We start from the raw sequence: 15,524 nt of genomic DNA, 5'->3' as shown, positions 1-15,524 counted from the left end.
TCTCACCTGGAAACTTTCTCCCATGTCTTCTTGAGGTGGTATATTGAGACAGTCTGCAGAGCCGAGACGATGGCATTCAGGGAGTAGTAGTTCTGCAGGATTTGACAGGCCTGGGGAGGGAAGAGAATGAGCTGTCACGTGGGTAGTGGAGGCTGATTTTCTCTAGAGCTTCAGTCACCCTCAGTTTAAATCACTCCTCCTGGATGAAGCAGATGTCCAGGGACCTGCCGAAGGTCACACGTGAGGCCCAGAGAGTCCCACTGCTGGGAGAGAAAGGATTTTACCTCACTCCAAGGAAGAAGTCAAGGAGGAACTGAGCATCCCAACATTGGGCCATGAAAGTCACAGTCAGCCTCTGGAAGGAAGAGCCTAGGGACTGCACAGTCCCTAGGGCAAAGACCAGGGCCTTCCACCCTGACACCTGATCAAGGGAAGAGCAGTGCCCGAGACTCAGGAGAGCACCTCGGCTGGGCTTCCCGTTGCATACCTTGGCCACCTTGATCCAGGGCTCCACCACCATGGCCCTGTCCCGGGCTGTCATGCTTGGGTTGCCAAGGCAGGTGGTGATGACACACTTGGCCACACCGTTGAACTGGGCGACAGTGGCCCGGACTGTGGGTGCCAGGTGCTCATTGCCAGGCTTATTGCGCTTGGACCAGACGGAGTCCAGGCACTGATGGGGCAGCAGCTTCTTGAACAGCTCCTAGAGAACAGGGGGAGGTTTGTTCACCCAGCTATTTCACATGCAAGACTAGTGTCCTAGATAGGGGTCACAGGTCAGAGCTAGAGCTCAGAAAGCTGAGAATGTGGCCTGAGCCTGGTTGGAGTCCCTGGATTTCACTCTATTCCTTTTCACTGAGGGGCCCAGGACAGGATGGCCCAGGAGCAAATAGAGACGAGGGAAGGAAGGAGGGCATTTGCATCCTGATCATCCTCACAAACTCCAAGCTCCACGCTGCTGTTCAAGGTGGCTCCTCCCAAGGGGGACTCTTCCCCTCCAACTATTCATCCCTCTGGTTCTACTCCCCTCTCAGATGCACATTCTCACATGATAGCTACTAGGTATCTGATGTGTACTTAAGTACAGGGCAGATAGATAAACCTGTGGTTGTAGCTATCATGTGAGAATAGGAGGGCCACAGGTTTGCCCCCATATTTGTGTGGGGGCCCTGGGTGTGGAGAACCCTCTTCCCATTCTCACCTCAGGCAGCACTGATCCTGGGTGGTCTGGTGCACCTGACACTTGTCTAGGAAGTTGGAATAGTTGAAGTCACAGACCAGCTCATCAATGATCTCCTGGGTGCAGCTCCGAAAATACAGTGCCCCATATATATGGGGCCAGGAGACATTAGTGGCCTCACGGGACATTGCCACAAGGGGCCAGCCCCATTAGAAATCGTGTTCTCCAGTTAAGGCTAAGAGGAGTAGCAGAAAAGACATCCAACAAAGAGGAAGCCAGATGAAACCTTAGAGCTCATGATTAACATACAGGTGGTTGAGCTTGGTCCCCAGCACTCAGCTTCTCATCCTGCCTGCTATGACCTGGGGTGTGAACATGAAAGATGGGCCAGGTTCCAACACCTGGCACCTTGCTTCTGCCCAGGAAGGGCATCCTTCCTCTGCCCCCTCCTCTACACACACATACACATACACACACACACTTAGTGAGGGGCAAGAGGTGTGGGCCTGCGGAAGTAGGATCACTGTTGTTGCCTGCTCTCCAGTGGGCTGCCCTGAGCTGCCTTGTGTTACCTATTGGTGTCTCCTGCCACATAACCAGAAGCTTCAGAGAAGAAGGCTGAGCTAATGTCTACAGTGACATAAAAGTCTCTCACTCTGGACTTTCTTGGGCCCAAAGCCCCTGAAAGTAGGAATACAGCAACAGAACATCTTGTTCTCTTGAACGTCTCGAGTCAAGTGAGCTGGAAAGCAGGCTTTCTTTGAATGGATGTGCCTGGTTACCAGAGTTCTAAGTTCAACTGGGGCCTATCACCAAGGAAGTGAGGTCGCTTCTTCAAGATTCCAGTACCTTGGCCTCTGCCGTCTCTTGGCAACGAACTGTTTACTTTTCTCCCCCATGTCATCTCCTTAACTGTACACAATGAGCCAAAAATGCCATAGCCACCACTCTCTGGAAATGTAACCAGGGTCTGAGGTTTCAGGAGACAGAGCTGAATTCAGACCTTTTTTGTTTTCCCAGTTCTGTGTCCTAAATCATTGTGTCTCTCACATATTCCCCACTTTCCCAAGCTGCTTAGTGGGGATCAGGCTAGAATCCACTTCTTAGAGACATCATCAGGTGTATGTGGATAATATAACATGGGTGGGGTGGTCCCCTGTGTATCTGAAGCACAATTTTCAGGATGGAAGAATTACAAGAAGGGGTGGGACTTGGCATGGAGGGCCGCTCAACAGAGGCCTGGGTTCCAACAATGTAATATTGGAACACTTTCCCACTTGGCCTTGTGTAAATGTGGGCACTATGATGGGGTGGAAATGAACGAAGAAGCAGATATTGCTATCCTCTGTAGTTAAACTGTTCAATTGTTTCCCATTATAATTAGAATGAGACCCAGTTGCCTCATTTTTAAAAAAATTTTTTTGAAGATTTTATTTATTTATTTATTTGACAGAGAAAGACAGCCAGCGAGAGAGGGAACACAAGCAGGGGGAGTGGGAGAGAAAGAAGCAGGCTCTTAGCGGAGGAGCCTGATGTGGGGCTCGATCCCATAACGCCAGGATCACGCCCTGAGCCGAAGACAGACGCTTAACGACTGCGCTACCCAGGCGCCCCAGTTGCCTCATTTTTGTCTATGAGCGGAGCAGCCTTCACAGTGGCTCCCACCGATCCAGACTTGTGGTATAGGCATCACTCTCTACCCATTAGGTGGTTAGTTACTGGCTTCTGACCAATAGGATGCAGCCAATGTGATGAAATGTGATGTCTAAGTTTCAATTGCAAAGAGTTTCTAACTTCCTAGTTACTTTTCTTGTGCTCTGCGTCTCACTCCCTTTCCCTTTTTCTTCTTGATCTCTGAACCAAAAATCGAGCACAGATATTTTGAGCTGCCATGTGTAGAAGCACACATGGCAGAGAACTTGGCCTGTGCCAAGGCCAGAAGACACACAGGAACTCAGACTCTGAGTCCAAACAGCTTCCCGAATCATGTGAGCCAACGTGGGAGAAAATCCTCTGCCAGTCTAGCCTCAGTCACTGCTACAGCCTCTGACACACCTTGAGCCTGGGGAACTATGCTTATTTGTGCCTGGACTCCTCACCCACAAAAACTGTGAGAAATTAAATATATACATTTTAAGATTCAGGCTACTGGGGCAAGGCAGTAACATAGGAACAATAGATAAGTAACAGTCTCCCAGGCCTCAGCACCTCTCCCTGCCTTCCTCCCTCCCCTCTGCTCTCCTCCTAGTGTCCCTCCAGCCACGAGGGCTGCCTTTTTCACCTCCTCTGGCCAAACCAGCTCTGTTAGTTGAGTGTCTGCAACAGCGGTCCCTTCTTTCTGACACACCGCACACAGACTTGTGCAGGTCTAGCTCCCTTTTGTCAATCTGTTTTCAGCAATGTCACCCTCAGTGAGGCCTTTCATATTTTCCTATCCAATGACTTCCCAGCCTTCCTTCATTACACACTTCAGTCGTCGTATATAGCACTTGCTCTTTTCTTTCACGTCTTTGGTTTGTGCTTTGTCCATCTCTAGACCGTGAGCCCCTAAAAGCAGGGAGCTCTTGGTATTTTCAGCTCTCCTCATGGGTCCACCAAGGTACCTGGCATAGGGGAGTGCTTAGTGTATAGTTACTGAATGAATAACTGAGAAGATCTTGGAGCCCACCTCCCCTTTTAACAAGCTAGACTGTAGGGAGAAGCGCAACTAAAAGTTTCGAGCTGTTTCTGGGCAAGGGGACAACCACAATGGCCTCTGCCTGACTCTTCCTTCTCCAGTATCTCCAGCAGAACTGATGAGGCACCATGGACAAGGAAGCACCCTGCATCACGTTCTCTGTCTCTAGTGGTACAGCCCCAGGCAGGCACACCACCAAAAAAAGGGGTGCTTTCATTTGGGTGTCCTCAAGGCAGTGGCTTTCCAGAGTCAGAGTGGCAAAGGAGCAGGATCTCCAGGCTCCAAGAGCAGAATAAGGGACCACAGAAACCTCCCTTTCCTCCTTTTTCTGTCCACTCCCATGGTGTCCTCTTTACTATTCCAGCACCCTCACCTCAGCCAGAAGAGTGATTCTGCACCCACCCTTGTATGTCCAAACGAGGACCCTGAAGGTCTAATGGAGACTGGTCTTGCCCCTGGACCCCAGAGACAGTGTTCAGTGCTCTGGCACTTTCCCAGAGAACATAAACAAATGATAAGCAGGTATGCGCAAGCCCAAAGCGCAATGACCTATCACATCAATTGGAGCAGCTGTCATAACAACGACAAGAGAAAATGCTGGTGAGGATGTGGAGCAAAGGAGCCTATGCGCACTGGCGCTGGCACTGTGCAAAACAGTATGGAGCGTCCTCAAAACGCTGAACACAGAACCACCGTATGTCCAGCAGCTCCACGTCTGGGAACATTCCATAGAAAACAAAGGAATATGTCTAAGAAATACCTGCACTTCCATGTGCAAGAAGCTTTATTTACCATAGCTGAGACAAGGAAAACATCAGTGCCCATTAGTGGTGAATGGATAAAGAAGTGTTACCTACATAATGGAATATTAATCAGCCATAAGAAAAGGAAATCCTGCTAAGTGTGATAACAGTTTTGGACTTAGAGGCATTATGCCAAGTGAAACAAGTGAGACAGAGAAAGGCAAACACTATACATGTGTAGATATAGATATATATAGGGAGATAGATACTATATAGATGATAGATACATAGACATTTTCCCCTTTTATGTGGAATCTAAAACAAAGAAAAGAAAAGGCGGAAAACTGATTCAGAAGAACAGATCAGATTAAAGTAACAAGAAACAGAGGGGAGGGTGGGGGCAGGGATTGAGTGAATGGTGAAAAGGTACAAACTTCCAGTTTTAAGATAAATAACAGGGATTTACAGTACAACATGATGACTGCAGTTGATACCGCTCTATGGTTTGAGAGGTGTTAAGAGAGTAAATTCTGAGAGTTCGTATCACATAATAGCTTACACATACACAGTGTGTCAATTATATACAGTGATCAATTATATCAATAAAACTGGGCAAAAAATATTTTAATATTCATAATGGGCATCAGGAAAGTTGACTTGGTAAAAATAATGACACATAAGCAAAATGTAAAACAGCAGAACCCAGTCAGTAGACTATGATATGGATAAAAAATCCAAGCCATTTGCATAAAAAATTGATTCTGATTTTTAAAATCAGTGAATTAAAGTTAAAGTAGATAAAATAGAATTTTAAGTTGTGCTACATTTTTAAAAATTGATCAAGGAATAAAATGTCTTATTAAATTAACTCTGAAAATACCGTTTTGAAAAAATTTTCATGTTTTGGAAGATTCTGATTTTAAGCTTTTAAGTGGGCACAGAATGAGAACATTTTGTTGGATCAAAGTTGTCTCCAGGAAAATGGGTGAGACAAAATAGCAGCACCAAAATGGCAAGACTAAATTGTCCTGTGTTCATTTCTCTGTATTTGCAGTTTTTAAAGAAAAAATATTTTTATTGACGTACAATACACATAATCAAAAATCTACCATCTACCGTCTACAAATCTACCATTTATAGGTTTATATTTCATTAAGTACATTAAGTTCATGGAATACATTTTAAATGTATTAAATGCATTAGTACCCTTTCTACAACCTCCGTCTAACCCAACTTCACATCTCATTTCATCTTGTGAAACTAAAACTCTACACCATGAATCAGAAACTTACCATTACTGCCTCATTCCAGCCCTTGGCAAACACCATTCTACTTTCTGTCTTTATGAATCTACTTTGGGTAGGTCCCAAAAGTGGAGTCAAAGCTTGCATTTTTATGAATGCACTTAATGTAAAAGTTCACCCATGTTGTGGCCTATGTCAGTGTTTTCTTCCTCTTCTGAGATATTATTCATTCTTATTCCATCGTGTGTATAAACAACATCTGTTTCTCCTTGGACAGATAGTGGATTGTTTTCATGGTTTAGTTATTATGACTAATGATGGCATGAAAATGTATGTTCAGACAGATCTTCAAGACCATGGTGTCAATTAATTTGGGTATATACCCCAAAAGTAGAATTACTGGAACACAGGGTAAGTCTAATTTTAATTTTTTTTAAGAACTACCATACTGATTTCACAACTATGCTCAAATATTCCTACCACACACAATGAACAAGGTTTCAATTTCTCCATATCTTTGCCAACACTTGTTCTTTTCTTTTCTTCTAATTCTTTTTGTGTGTGTGTGGAAGAGTCATCTTGATGAAAAATGGTATTTCATTGCTTTTTTAAATGTGGATTTCTGGGGCATCTGGGTGGCTTAGCCATTAAGCATCTGCCTTCGGCTCAGATCATGATCCCAGGGTCCTGGGATCAAGCCCCGCATCAGGCTCCCTGCTCAGTGGGAAGCCTGCTTCTCCCTCTCACACTCCCCTTGCTTGTGTTCCCTCTCTCGCTGTCTCTCTCTGTCGAATAAATATTTTTTAAAATAAGTAAATAAAATAAAATGTGGATTTCCCTAAAAATTAGTGATGTCAAGTATCTTTTCAAATTCCTTTTCATGTGCGTGTCTTTGAGGATTGTGTATTCACATTTTTTTGCACATTGACACATTACATTTGGTTTGGTTTTTGTTGCTGAGTTTATGTGTTCTCTGTATATTCCGGATATTGAGCCCCTTTCAGACACATGGTTTGCACTACGGTTTCCCGTCTTGTGGACTGTGTTTTTACCTCAGTGATAATGTCTTTTAAGTTGTTTCTATTTTGATCTTCTGCTTAGATGATCTGTCCATTGTTGTGAGTGAAGTGGTGAAGTCTCCTACCATTAACGTATTTTATAGATAAGTTTTTTTTTTACTTTGGTTATTAATTGGTTTATAGAATTGGCTGCTCCCACATTGGAAGCATAGAAATTTATAATTTTTAGTCTTCTTGCTGGATAGGCCCTTTAAGTATGATACGGTGTCCCCCTACATCTCTTACTACAGCCGTTAGTTTAAAATCTAATCTGTTTGATATGAAGATTGCTACCCCAGCTTTCTTTTGAGGTGCATTAGTGTGGTAAATTGTTCTTCATCCCTTCACTTTCAATCTGGAGGGGCTTTAGGTTCAAACCGAGTCTATTGTAGACAACATACGGATAGGTCTTACTTTTAAAATCCAATCTTGTACTGTTTGTCTTCTTATTGGAACATTCAGAGCATTTACATTCAGAATATGTATTGAAAGCTATGAATTTAGTGCCATTGTATTTAAAATCCCTGTTTCTGTAGATTGTCTGTGTTACTTTCTGGTCTGTTACCCTCGGGATCTGTCCGCCTGCAGTATCGCCCTTAATATTTCTTGTAGGGATGGCTTGGTGGTCATATGTTCTTTCAGTTTGTCTATCCTGGAAACTCTTTATCTCTCCTTCCATTCTGAATGATAGCATTGCTAAATAAGGTACTCGGCTCCATTTTCTTCTCATTTATTACCCTGAATATACCCTGCCAGCCCTTTCTGGCCTGCCAGGTTTCTGTGGACAGGTCTGATGTTATTCTGATGTTCCTCCCTCCGTATGTAAGAAATCCCTTCCCTCTAGCTACTCTCTGCATAGCTTCCTTGGTTTTAGGATTTGCAAGCTTCACTATTATATGTCGTGGTGTTGATCTATTTTTATTGATTTGAGGAGGAGTCCTCTCTGCCTCTTGGACGTGAATGCATGTTTCTTTCCCCAGATTTGGGAAGTTCTCAGCCATGATTTGATCAAATATACCTTCCAGCCCCCCTTCTTTGTCCTAATGATCCTGATATTGGTTCTTTCCAATGTACCATTAAATTCTCTAAGTCTCTCTTCATGTGTTGTGGGTTGTTTTTCTCTATTTTCTTCAATTTCCTTCCTTTCCATCAGCCCATCTTCTAGATCACTTATTATCTTTTCTGCCTCATTGACCCTGGCTGTTAGAGCGTCCAATTCAGCCTGATTAGATCTCATTTCTGCCCTTATATATTACATATTGTCATTAATGCTTTTTCCTACCCTAGCTATTGATTTTATGATTGCTATCCTGAATGCTACCTCTGACATCATGCTTATATCCTTATCATTAGTTCTGTGGCAGAGGACATGGTCTCCGGTTCTTTTCTTTGTTGAGAGTTCTCCTTCTAGTCATTCTATTGAGGGATGGTTGAGCGAATACACAGAGTCCAAAATATCAACCACAAACCAAGGAAGACGCACTCTAGAAAATACTCCAAGTGGTCGGAAGCTACCACAGATACCCAAACAAAGCCACGATTATCCTAAACAGTCATTACAGTGGGGCAGAGAGACTATAAGCACTCAGGGTGGACAAGGCAGGGTGATCTGTCTGTTCCTGATTGATTTTTGGTCTCTGTCTTAGAAGACACCATGTCCCAAAATTGCAAACAATCTGGAACTTATATATATAACATATACATTTCACATACATAACAAAATGGAGTAGTGTGAAAAGGATTGGTATGAGGTATAAAAAGTATAAAAGGTAGATATGAAAATATAAAAACCCACTTCAAATCATAAATTGGGAAATAAGAGTATTTGAGATGGTAACAAGGTAAAAAAAATTAAATAAATGTAAAATTTTAGCTTGAAGTATAAATGAGTCTTGAGGGAACACCTGGACCTCAATATATTAGTTTCCCCTGGCGCTGGAGTTTTGCAGTCCTGTAGGAAATAAGCGTGTCACTTACCTGTTCTTCCGGTCTGTCTTCTGGGGGAGGGGCCTGCTGCTCGGCTGTTCAGGCTGCTCTGCCTGTTTGGCCTTTCACCACCACTTGTCAGGGGGTTGGGTTTAACGTGAGGAGGTTGTCTGTGTGGCTTTGTTCCCTGGCAGATTTCCATGCCTCCTTAGAGGGTCAGAGGAAATACGGCTGTGCAGAAAACTCTGGCCTAGGGCAGCAAGATCACAGTCACCTTTCTTCAATGAAACTTCCAGGTCAAAACATCTCCACTTGGAAAAAAACCTGTCAGCCAAGAATGCTTTATTTGGAAAAGCTGTCCTTCAGAAATAAAGGAGAGACAAAGACTTTTCCAAACAAAGAAAAGCTAAATGAGTTCCTCACTACTAGACCTGCCGTAAGGGAAGAATTAACACCTGTACTACTTAAACTCTTCCAAAAATATCAACATAAGAGGAATACACACAAACACATTTTAAGAGGCCAGTATCACCATGATACCAAAACCAAATAAAAAGACTACAAGAAAAGAAAATTATATACTGGTGTCCCCGATGAATATAGATGAAAAAATTCTCTTTAAGTATTAACAGACTGAATTCAGCAGCATCTTAAAGGACCATATACCACGATCAACTGGGATTTGTCCAGGGGGTGTAAGGATGGTTCAACATATGCAAATCAATCACTGTGTGACACATCACTTTAATAGAATGAAAGATAAAAATCATATGAATATCTCAATAGATACAGAAAAAGCATTTGACATGCATTTGACAAAGTACAACATGCATTCATGATAAAAACCCTCAACAAATTGGATCGTGAAGAAACGTACCTCAACACAATAAAGGCCACATACGGCAAACCCACAGCTAACATCATACTCATTGGTGAAAGACTGAAAATTTGTCATGTAAGATGGGGAACAAGACAAGGGTGCCCACTCTCAACACTCCTATTCAATACAGTACTCGAAGTCCTAGCAGAACCATCAGACAAGACAAAGAAATCATAGGCATAAAAATTGGGAAGGGAGAAGTTAAAACTGTCTCTATTTGCAGGTGACATATAGAAATCCTAAAGACTATAAAAACAACCCTGTTAGGTCTAATCAATGAATTCAGTAAAGTTGTAGGATAGAAAATAAATGTACACCTAGCAGTAGCATTCCTATACACCAACAACAAACTACCTGAAAAAGATATAAGGGAAAAGATACAAAGAACATTTATGTTAGGGAGAAAAACAACAAAATACTTAGAAATAAACTTGAGCATGGAGGTGAAAGATCTCTTCACGGAAAACAAGACATTGATGACAGATACAAAAAAAGAAACCCACCAATGAATTGAATGGTATTGCATGTTTATGAATTGCAAGAAATAATGTTAATTACCCAAGCCACCAATAGACTCAATGAATTTCCTATCAAGATTCCAATGACTTTTTTTGCAGTAAGAAAAAAAAATCCTAAAATTTGAATGAAACAATGAAAGACTTTGGATAACCAAAACAATCTCTAGAAAGAATAAAGCTGGAGGCATCACACTGCCTGATTTCAACTGTATTATAAAGCTATAGTAAATCAAAATCTTATGGTAGTGGCATAAAAACAGACACATAGACTAATGAACACAAGAGAGAGCCCAGAAATAAACCAGACACATACGGTTTTTGAGAAGGGAGGCATTCTCAATGGAGAAAAATAAAACAGCTTCTTCAGTAAATGATGCTGGGAGAAGTGGATATTCACATGTCAAAGAACAAAACTGGACCCCTATCTTACATCATCCACAAAAATTTACTCAAAACAAATAAAAGACTTACAGGGAAGACCTGAAATCATAAAATTCCTACAAGAAAACATAGAGAATAAACGACTTGACATTGGTCTTGGTAAGTATATTTTAAAAATAACACCACAAGCACAAGCAACAAAATAAAAAAAAAAAAGTGGTACTACACTCAAGAGCCTCTTCACAGTGAAAGAAATAATCAACAAAATGAAAATGCAACATATGGAATGGGAAAATATTTGCAAATCATGTATCTGAAGAGAAATTAATACCTAAAATATATACATAACTCATACAACTCAGTTGTATGTAAAAAAAAGAAAGAAAGAAAGAAAGAAAGTAAAAAAATAAAGAAAAGAAAAAAGAAACCAACTAAAGAAAGGACCAAGGACCTAAATAGACATTTCTCCAGAGAAGACAAATGGACAACCAGCACATAAAAAAGGTGTTCAGGGGCGCCTGGGTGGCACAGTGGTTAAGCGTCTGCCTTCGGCTCAGGGCGTGATCCCGGCGTTATGGGATCGAGCCCCACATCAGGCTCCTCTGCTATGAGCCTGCTTCTTCCTCTCCCACTCCCCCTGCTTGTGTTCCCTCTCTCGCTGGCTGTCTCTATCTCTGTCAAATAAATAAATAAAATCTTTAAAAAAAAAAAAAAAAAGGTGTTCAACATCTAATCTTTACGAAGATACAAATCAAAACCACAAAAACCACGAGATATTCTTGTTAGAATGATTATTATCAAAATGACAAAAGATAACAAATGTTGATGAAGGTGTAGAAAAAAGGGAACTCCTGTGCACTGTTGGTGGGAATATAAATTGGCATAGCCAGTATGGAAAAAACTATGAACTTTCTTCAAATATTAAAATAAAATAACCAGGGGCGCCTGGGTGGCACAGCGGTTAAGCGTCTGCCTTCGGCTCAGGGCGTGATCCCAGCGTTATAGGATCGAGCCCCACATCAGGCTCCTCCGCTATGAGCCTGCTTCTTCCTCTCCCACTCCCCCTGCTTGTGTTCCCTCTCTCACTGGCTGTCTCCATCTCTGTCAAATAAATAAATAAAATCTTTAAAAAAAATAAAAAATAAAATAACCAAAGGATCCCGCAATTCCACTTCTGGTTACATAGCTGAACAAAATAAGATTAACATGTTGAAAAAAAAGAAGTTAGCCTGTTGAAGAAGTATTGCCACCCCCATGTTCATAGCAGCATTATTTACAATAGCCAAGATATGGAAACAACCTGTATCTATCAACAGAGTAATGGATAAAGAAAATGTAGTCTGTATATCCAATGGAATACTACTCAGCCATAAAAATAAGGAAATCCTGTCACTTGAGACCGCACGGATGGTCCTTGAGGACATTATACTAAATAAGTCAGCAGAGAAAGACAAATACTAGATGATCTCACTTATATGTGGACCCTAAAACATAAAACAAATAGAAAAACAAATAGAAAAAGAGATCAGATTTATGGTTACCAGAGGCACGGGGTGACGGGAGGGAAAACTGAATGAAGGGGATCAAAGGTACAAACCACAGCTGTAAGTCCTGAGAATGTCATGTGCTACACAATCACTGTAGTTAACACTGCTGCATGTTGTAGCTGAAAGTTGCTGTCATCTAGTTCAACCTCATTGAAATATTAGGAATCCCAAGCTTAATCCAAACGGTTTGAGCCCAAGGTCACCGAGCTCCCACGTTGCTGTTTTCAATTGCTACCATAATACAGAACACTTGGAAGGAGCATCTATATTCTAGGAACACAGCCAAATATCCTTTATTCACTAACTCTTCTGACCCTGTGACTCCATACCCTTTACTTGTCGTAGTCAGAATTCAGTTAGATAGAAACTGCCTTTCTGATTCTAACAGTACTAACGCACTATGTTTTCAACACAAGCTGCCTATAATATAGTTTAAAGTATATTTATGATGTGTATGAAAAATAAAAAAAATTATTAGATGATAGTTAAGGTCCCAGAGGCTCGACAAATTCCACAGTTCTCAAAAATATGGCCCCAAAGCCAGCAGCATTACCTACACATTTGTCAGAAATGCAAATACTCTAGCCCTCGAGAGAACTATTGAATCAGAATCCAGTGGGATTTACCTTTGGCATCAACAAGTCTTCCAGGCAATTCTAATGCACACCAAAGTTTGAGAAACACTGCTTTGTTTTCATTGTTTGCACAAAGACAAGGGTGGATAATTAGTCATAGTCATCTCCATAAACTCAATAAAAGCAACGGATTAAAAAAATACAGGCAAACTCACATATCTCATAAAGAAAATTTACAATTTATAAAAAATTCTACAATATGCTTTAGAAGCTTAAAGAAAAGTGTGAGGACACATGAAACCTCATGATATATTTGGGTTTTGTGATGAGCACTGAGTGTTATACACAACTGATGAATTACTGAACTCTAAAGATATTTAGGTTTTGTTTTAATTTATGACTGAATGTAGTGTTCATTTCTGTTTCATAAATGGATTTAAAACACCACATATGCCTAGTAATAAATGAAACCTCAAGAAACTAGAGGAGTCTCAAACAAACAACCTAACTTTACCCCTTAAGGCACTGGAAAGAGAACACATCAGGCCAAAGTTATTAGAAGGAAAGAAATAACAAAGATTAGAGCAGGGAAAAATGAAGCGGGACTAAAAGGATAATGGAGTATACCAACGAAACTAAGAACTGATTCTCTGAAAATAAAATTGACAAGCCTTTACCTAGATTTCCCCCACCCCCAAAAACAAGGAGAGAGAGAGAGGGAGAGATAGAACTCATATAAAAAATCAAAGAGTGATACCAGAGAAATGCCAAAGATCATAAGAAACTACTCTGAACAATTATATACAAAAAATTGGACAACCTAAGGGAAATTGATAAACTCCCAGAAACATACAACTTGCTAAGACTGAATCCTGATGAAATGGAAAATCTGAACAGATTATTAGTAAGCAGGTTGAATCAGTAATTGAAAACCTCCAAAAAAACAAAACTCCAGGACTAGATGGTTTCACGGGTGAATTCTACAAAATATTCAAAAAGGAATTAATACTCAAATTCTTCCAAAAAATAAAGGAGGAGGGAATTCTTCCAAACTCATTTTATAAAACCGGAATTCTTCTGATACCTGATCCAGACAAGGATTCTGCAAGAAAAACATTACAGGCTAATATTCCTAATATACACTTACAAAAATCCTCAACAAATATTAGCAAACCAAATTTAGTAATACACTAAAAGGATCATATACACATATCTAGAAAAGTGTTGTTACAGCTGATGTCAGAGAAATTATCTGTGTTCTCTTCTAAAATTTTTATGGTTTCAGGACTCATATTTAGGTCCTTAAGCTTTTTAATTTTTGTCTATGGTGGAAAAAAAGTGGTCCAGTTTCATTCTTCTGCACGTTGCTGTCCAGTTTCCCCAAGATCATCTGCTGAAGCGGCTTTATTTTCCCCACTGTATACTTTTGTGGCCTTTGTTGAAGATTAATTGACCATATAGTTGTGGAATTATTTCTGAGCTTCCTATTCTGTCCTATCGCTCTGTGTGTCTATTTTTGTGCCAGTACCATACTGTTTTGATTACTACATGTTTGTACCGTAAATTAAAGTTTGGAATTGTGATACTTCCAGCCATGTTCCAGGATATTTAGGATTTTTTGCGATTCCATACAGATTCTAGGTCTGTTCTGGTTCGGTGGAAAATGCTGTTGGTGTTTGATAGGGATTGCCTTAAATCTGTGGATTAGATAGTATGGACATTTTAAGAATATTAATTCTTCCAATCGACAAACATCGAATGTCTTTACTTTCTGTGTGTGTGTCATGACTTTAAATCAGTGTATTTATAGTTTTCAGAGTCCCGGTCTTAAAGCCTCTTTCATTAAATTTATTCCCGTGTGTGTGTGTGTGTGTGTGTGTGTGTGTGTGTGTGTGTGTTTAATCGTTGGTGCAGTTGTAAATGGGATTTCTTTCTCAATTTCTCTTTCTGCTATTTCATTCGTAGTGCATAGAGATGGAACAGATCTGTGTATTAACTTTGCATCTTGTAATTTTACTGAACTTATGAGTTCTAGTGACTTTTTTTTTTGGTAGGGTCCTTAGAGTTTTCTAGATATAGTATCGTGCTATCGTGCTATACACGAATAGTGACAGTTTTACTTCTCCCTTACCAATTTAGATGCCTTTTCTTTCTTTTCCTGGTCTGATTGCTGAGGTCAGGACTTGCAGTACTATATTAAACAAAAGTGCTGGGAGTGCACATCCTTGTCTTCTTTCTGATCTTAGAAGCAAAACTTTTGGTTTTTCACCATTGAGTATGACGTTAGCTGTGTGTTTTAGATATATGGTTACTGTTATTATTTTGGGGTACGTTCCCTCTAATCTTACTTTGTTGAGTATTTTTGTCATCACTGGGTGTTGTACCTTGACAGATTAGATTTTAAACTAAAGACGGTAGGTAGAGATACAGAAGGACACTATATTATTCTTAAAGGATGTATCCAACAAGTGGATATGACAATTATAAATATCTATGCTCCCAACAGGGAAGCAGCTAGATACACAAGCCAACTCTTAACCAGAATAAAGAGACATATAGATAATAATACGTTAATAGTAGGGAAGATATAGATAATAATACGTTAATAGTAGGGAACCTCAACACTCCTCTCTCAGCAATAGACAGATCACCTAAGCAGAAAATCAACAAAGAACCAAGAACTTTGAACGACATACTGGACCAGATGGACCTCATAGATATATACAGAACACTACACCCCAGAACAACAGAATACTCATTCTTTTCGAATGCACAGGGAACGTTCTCCAGAATAG

The 15,524-nt window shown here is 40.7% G+C and overlaps 1 long non-coding RNA gene across 20 annotated transcripts in view; it reads right to left on the bottom strand.

The window, feature by feature from the left end:
- The window catches only part of LOC125282077 (uncharacterized), a 102,825-nt gene that overhangs the window by 27,043 nt on the left and 60,258 nt on the right, over positions 1 to 15,524 (bottom strand). For 17 of the 20 annotated variants that reach the window (XR_008957431.1, XR_008957434.1, XR_008957436.1 and 14 more), the window contains 2 exons: positions 8,880 to 9,152; positions 7 to 110 (listed from right to left, as the gene is read on the bottom strand). This is a non-coding gene — a long non-coding RNA (uncharacterized LOC125282077). Of the gene's footprint in view, positions 1 to 6; positions 111 to 487; positions 704 to 8,879; positions 9,153 to 15,524 lie in introns of all 20 variants that reach the window. The other 3 variants (XR_008957433.1, XR_008957438.1, XR_008957440.1) reach the window with 3 other exon arrangements.

This window comes from Ursus arctos, unplaced genomic scaffold (genome assembly GCF_023065955.2).
Source record: "Ursus arctos isolate Adak ecotype North America unplaced genomic scaffold, UrsArc2.0 scaffold_48, whole genome shotgun sequence".
In the NCBI taxonomy this organism is placed as follows: domain Eukaryota; kingdom Metazoa; phylum Chordata; class Mammalia; order Carnivora; family Ursidae; genus Ursus; species Ursus arctos.
This window is presented reverse-complemented; position numbering and strand designations above follow the sequence as displayed.